Below are 6,324 nucleotides of genomic sequence, written 5' to 3' on the forward strand. Positions count from 1 at the left end.
TGGTGTCACAGGTAGACAAGGGGTTGGAGAAGTTGTATGGCATGCTGGCCTTTATCAGTCAGGGCAATGGGTACAGGAATTGGGAAGTTATGTTGTTGATTTATTCAAAGTCATGACATTGGTGGGGCCACACCTGGAGTATTGTATACAGTTTTGGTTACCCTGTTATGGGAAAGATGTAATTAAGATGGAAAAAGTGCAAAGAAGATTTTGTGAGAATGTTGCCAGCAATTGAGGGCTTGAGTTATCAGGGAAGGTTAGGCAGGCTAGGACTTTATTCCTTGGAACGTAGGAGACTGAGGGGTGACATTATAGAGGTGTCTAAAATCATGAGGGGCATAGATAAGGTGAATGCATTCAGTCTTTTTCCCAGGGAAAGGAAACCAAAAACTAAAGGGCATAGGTTTAAGGTGAGAGGGGAAAGATTTAAAAGGGCAACTTCTTCACACAGAGGGTGTTACGTATATGGAATGAGCTGCCAGAGGAAGTGGTTGAGGCAGATGTAATAAAAACATTTAAAAGATATTGTACGTGAATAGGAAAGGTTTAGAGGGATATAGGCCAAACGGGACTAGCTTAAATGGGCACCTTGGTCAGCATGGATGAGTTGGGCTCTGCTTCCATACTGTCTTATTCTATGACTCTATTTTTGTGGTTTCACGAATTTTGTTACAAGTCCCAATGGAGCTAGAATCCCAACAGTGAATTTAATTACATATTTTAAAGAAATACAATGGCATTGATATAACCATCCAAAGGGACACCATCTCACTGAAAAAAATACTTCTATTACTTTGCCTGCACAGGAAACTAACTGCCAATATTTATAAACTATTTGAGTGAAACATCTTGCAGAACATCCAAAAGGAGGAAAATCTTAGCTAGTTTATATAATTATTAATTTTTGAGCTCAAAGCTTGATAACAACAAATATACAGGAAACGCTCAGAAATTTAGGCACCATCTGTGGAAAGAGTGATAGTCCGGCGTGGTCACACAGAGTGCACGTAAACATAATGGAAGTCAGGAATTTGGTGAGTATGGGATTTAGTGGAGGATTAATCTCATTCTAAAATTTAGTTTAGTTGTGCATTTAGAATTCATCTTTAACTTGTAGATTCTTTTACAGTGTTACTCCAATGTAAACAAACTGCCTGCCAGTTAATAGTTTAACTGTTCAACAGACTGTAGCTGTCAGGTATTTTGTGAGCGTGGGATTTTGGTGATGAGGTGGAAGTGAGTACTGCTCCAATAAGTGTGGTACTTGAACGTTGTAAGTGAGGCTGCTTTAAATAAAGCGTATAAAAGACTAAAATTTAGATACAAGTAGAACAGACTATCTAATATACATTGTAATTGGTTATTTAAATAACTGGATATCAAATAAGTAGAAACCTAAACGCATTTAATTTTAAGAAGTCAAGATTTGATAGGAAGAGCAAGGCAGGAAATTTGTTGTCAGTTCACCTGAGCCCAAGGACGTCATTGCAGAGGTTCCTCAGTGAGTCAGTCCATCCACCACCTTCTGCTTCATCAATGACTTTACTTCCATCATAGATTCAGAAGTGGGAATTACAGTGTTCAATTACTTTTACAACTCCTAGTGAAGGAAGCACACCTTGGACTGATTGCAGTGAACCTAGACAACATTCTGGCATGGGCTGGTAAGTGGCAAGTAGGATATTTGCTCCACAGAAGTACCAGACAATAACCGATAACAGAGTGTCTGAGAGAACAGAGAGAGCAACTTTCTCTTGACATTCCAGGGTTTTACAGTTGCTGAGATCCCCACTATCAACATTCTGCAGATCATCTTCAAACAGAAACTTAACTGAACCAGCCACATAAATATCATTAATACAAGAGCAGGTTAGATCTGAAGTGAACATCAGACAGTGATGTGCCTCCTGTCACCCCAAAGTCTTCTCACTGTACATAACAAACTAATCAGGAGTGTGATTGAATACTGTCCACTTGCCTGAATGAATACGGCTCTAACAACGTTCAAGGGTGGCATATTGGCACAGCAAGCAATGCTGCTGCCTTACAGCTCCAGAGACCCTGGTTCAATCCTGACCTCTAGTCTTGTCTGTGTGGAGTTTGCACAATTTCACTGTGTCCACATAGGTTTTCTCCAGAAGCTCTGGTTTCCTCCAACCAGCAGATGTGCTGGTAAGTTGATTAGCCATTAGGGGGCAGTAGGAGAGGAAATGGGTTACAGCTGGGAGAATGAGACTGAGGGGCTGCTCTGAGAGCTGGCATAGACGTAATAGGCCAAATGGTCACTTCCATCTCATAAGAAAATAAGAGAGCTTGACACCATCCAAGAAAAAACATGTTAATTGGCATCACATCTGCTATCCTGAGCATTCACACTCTGCCCCATTGGTACTATATCACCCATAAAATGTCTTGCAGTCACTTGCCAAGGCTACTCTATCAGCAACTCCCAAACCTGCAAACTCTACCACCAAGAAGGACAAGGGAAGCAGGACCATGACAAGGACTTGGAAAGTATATCATCAGTCCTATGTTTCATATCCTGGAGCTCCCTCCTCGACAGCTTTCTGCAAGAATCTTTACCATAGGGAGTTGGTTCACATCTGATCTGGAAGAGAACACCACCCGGCTTATCCCAGCACTCTCAGAAGAGCACATTCCTTTTCCGGTGCTGAGTCCGATCTGATGGAGGAACAACAGCTTCTTCCCCATTGACATCAAGTTCTTGAACCAACCGGAAAAAGCCTAATACTATGTTGGTCTACTTTTTTTTGCTCTCCCTCAACTTGCACTATTCTAGTTATGTCTCTGCAGAGAATGGAGAGATATGGACTATCTGCAGGCAGAAGGGACTAGGTGTCATTAGCTTAATTAGTTCTGCGTAACGTCGTGGACTGAAGGGCCTGTTCCTGTGCTGTACAGTTCTATACACTCAATCCTGATGAAGGGTCCCGACCCGAAACGTCAACTGTTTATTTCCTTCTGTAGATGCTGCCTGGCCTGCTGAGTTCCTCCAGCATCATCCTGGTTTTCATCTGGATTCCAGCATCTGCAGTCCTTTGTTTCTCTGCAGGATCTCTTGTGTCTCTGCACTGTGCTATGTTCATTTTGTCATGTAATTCATGTTAAGTTTGTGTTTGCCATGTCTGCTGCTGCAAAAAGCTGATTTTCATGTAATTTAGACCCTGGGAACGTGTACCCACGACAATAACCTTGACCTTGATCTAAGGTCTCAAGAAGAGTTAGTCGTGGGCAATGAATAGTGGCAAATCCAACTCTAATATGTGATTAGAGACCTTGCTGATGCTTCAGCTGAATGAGAGATGACCAGCCGCAAGCTGCTGGCAGTGAGTGAGGGAGTGGGGTTGGAGAAGCTGAGGCTCTGGTAACAACGTCCAACCCGCTGCCCTTCCCGCCCCCGGAACCTTTGCGCCGGAACCTTTGCTCCGGACCCGCGCCGCCGCCGGAAAGGAACACCGCCTGGAAGGGATATCCCGGCAGCCTCCGCGGAGCGCCGTCCTTTTCCGGTGCTGGGTCTGACCGAGGTGGCGGCGGTGGGGGGGTGAGTGAGTGAAATCCGCCGCCATCCGCCGCCCTCCGGGCCCCGGTCACCCGGCGGGAGGGGGCGGGCGGCGGGGACAGACCGGCGGCATCGCGGATGGGTGTCCGGGGCTTTCCTCCTGGGCCCCGGGTAGTGAAGGGGGCTTGTATCCATCTGGTGGGCCGATGGGCCTTCACTCCTCCCTGGGACCGTGGGGTTTGGGCCCCCCCCCTCCCCCGGGAGTGTCACCGTGGGGTTTCGGACTCCCCCCCAGGAGTGTGACTATGGGTTTGGGACCCCCCATCCCCCGGGATTGTAACCGTGGGGTTTGGGACCCCCCTCCCCCCCCAGGAGTGTGACTATGGGTTTGGGACCCCCCCTCCCCCGGGGTTGTAACCGTGGGGTTTCGGACCCCCCCCCCCCACCCCCCAGGAGTGTGACTATGGGTTTGGGACCCCCCCCCCCTCCCCCGGGGGTGTGACTGTGGGGTTTGGGACCCCCCTCCCCTGGGGTTGTGACCGTGGGGTTTGGGACCCCACTCTGCCCCGGGAGTGTGACCGTGGGCTTTGGGACCCCACTCTGCCCCGGGAGTGTGACCGTGGGCTTTGGGACCCCCTCTCCCCCGGGGGTGTGACTGTGGGGTTTGGGACCCCTCCCCCCCCCTCCCCCGGGTACACAGTGTCAGTGGGGAGGGGGTTGCTGTTATGCTGGTTTGCTGATGTCCCTCTTTATTCCTGCAGGTTATCTGAACCATGGCTAAGTCCAAGAACCACACCAATCACAATCAGTGTAAGTCCCAGTCTGCTGTTTGTTGTTCACTGGTTACTTTATAATCTGCTCTCTGTTCCCTAAACAAAACTTGTCTGAATCTTGCAGCCAGCAAGTGGCACAGAAATGGGATCAAGAAGCCCAAGTCTTACCGATTTGAACCCCTAAAAGGAGTAAGTATTTCTGTTGGTGTTTGGTGTGGGTAGAGCAGAATTCTGAAGGATGTACTGTATGTATTTTTGGTACACTTTGTCACCTGTGAAGCAGTCTTAGACTCAAAGGTAATGTTTGAACTATTTATCCAAGTAAAAGAGTTGAATACAAGTAGCTTTCCAACTAACTGATACCAATCCAATACTGAAGTTTATTGAATGTCTGGGAGTTGCTACCCTTCAATTTTTAGTGTTACAGTGGCAGCATTTTCTGCATTCTGAGGAGCTTCACTGTTTAGCTGGATTCTGTCCTAGTCTGCAAACATCTTGCAATTAGAATTAGCACTATTATAGCCTTGCCCAACTTTAAAAGAGGATTGTGCTCTCAAATGGCAACTTAACAGTAGTGAGAAAAGGGAAGGTGTCACCTATTAAATTTGAAAACATTTTTCTGGGCCTTCTGTTATTGTGATCAACTAATCTGATTAAAATAAGGATATTCTTTGCGTACCAGTGTCTGCATCACTTTTATCATTAATATATTTTACCACGTAGTTCAGCAAAGTGGCTGAACTTCACACAGTCTCTTACGCAGCAAATGAACGAGTGGACAGATATTCCTTGTGCTGGTGCAGCTTTAAAGTGTTAGGAAATCCACCCCCGTTCTTGGAATGCGATGAGTTCCTTGGGGTCCACATTACTTTGGATGGTTTCTTCCACTATTACTGATATTTTCTTTCCTCTTGCACTACTGACAACATGACACTTGTCTTCCACTACCATTCCACGACCCAGTGGTACAAACCAGGGAGCATCAAGAGCCCCATCTTTTGCTAACTGATTCTGTTACATGTCGCCCATGTCTCAGTGATTTAATGCTCTTGCCTCCAATATATCAGGAGGTTGCAGTTTCAAATCATGAGCTCAAAAGTCTAGGTTGATACTCAGAAGGCATTACCAAAAGAGTGTTACCTTCGTAAGCCAAATTGGCTTAGAGGAAAGATGTTAAACTGTCTGTCTTCTGAGGTTTCGAAAAGCAAGGAAGATTTGTTCATGGTGGCTGGGCTGATATTTATCTTGCAATGAGTAACACTAAAACAGCTTATCCACTAAGATTATCTGGCGATTATCACATTGGTATTTGTGAGAGTTTGCTGCATGCAAGTTGGCCCTTGTTTTACAGTAGTACAAACACTGTAAATGTTTCAGTGGCACGATGTTTTGAGGGGTGCTATTATAAATGCTGGCTTTCCCTTGTTTCAAATATTAATAGTCTACAAGTTTGGTCAGTTACTTGTCCTCATGTTGTTTTGTTAAACATAATTACCTATTATTTAGAACATTGCAGATTTTCTCTGAAGGAAATGTAGGATGCACCTGCATTCGAAAGTGATTATGGTACTGACCATTACCAGATCATTGATACTGCAGGAAAATTAAATCAAAAGAACTTCCCCGTGTTTATTGGGGCTTCAATCTCCATTAAACCTCGTAGATTTTGAACACTTCATTTTGAGTTGATGAATGGATTTTGCATAGTTTTGATATTTGGTATTCTTATTGCCATCTCATTAACTTCAATTGTAAGCTTTAAACATATTTTGAGTTTGAAATTACCATATTTATTAGTGTGTGCAAATACATGCTTTATTTCATGGTTGCCAAAGATATTTTTCAGACTTGAATATGTTGTGTACACTTGTTTTTGTTGTGAATTTTTTTATTCTTTAGTTACAGAAGCCTAACTTGTGCTACTCTTAAGGTTTCTGGTATGATTTGCCTGCCTCTCACCCACCAAATGCTTCCCTTTATGGAACCTGCTATCTTATGAGCATATTTTACCACTTTTTCAACCTACCCTGT

The 6,324-nt window shown here is 44.8% G+C and overlaps 1 non-coding gene across 1 annotated transcript; it reads left to right on the plus strand.

Annotated features, from left to right (window-relative positions):
• Positions 1-5,836: 5,836 nt before the first annotated feature.
• LOC127572154 (small nucleolar RNA SNORA71) lies at positions 5,837-5,966 on the plus strand. Its single transcript, XR_007956584.1, has one exon. It is a non-coding gene; the product is annotated as a small nucleolar RNA SNORA71 (small nucleolar RNA).
• The last annotated feature ends 358 nt before the right edge of the window (positions 5,967-6,324 follow it).

This window comes from Pristis pectinata, chromosome 6 (assembly GCF_009764475.1).
Source record: "Pristis pectinata isolate sPriPec2 chromosome 6, sPriPec2.1.pri, whole genome shotgun sequence".
Taxonomy (NCBI): domain Eukaryota; kingdom Metazoa; phylum Chordata; class Chondrichthyes; order Rhinopristiformes; family Pristidae; genus Pristis; species Pristis pectinata.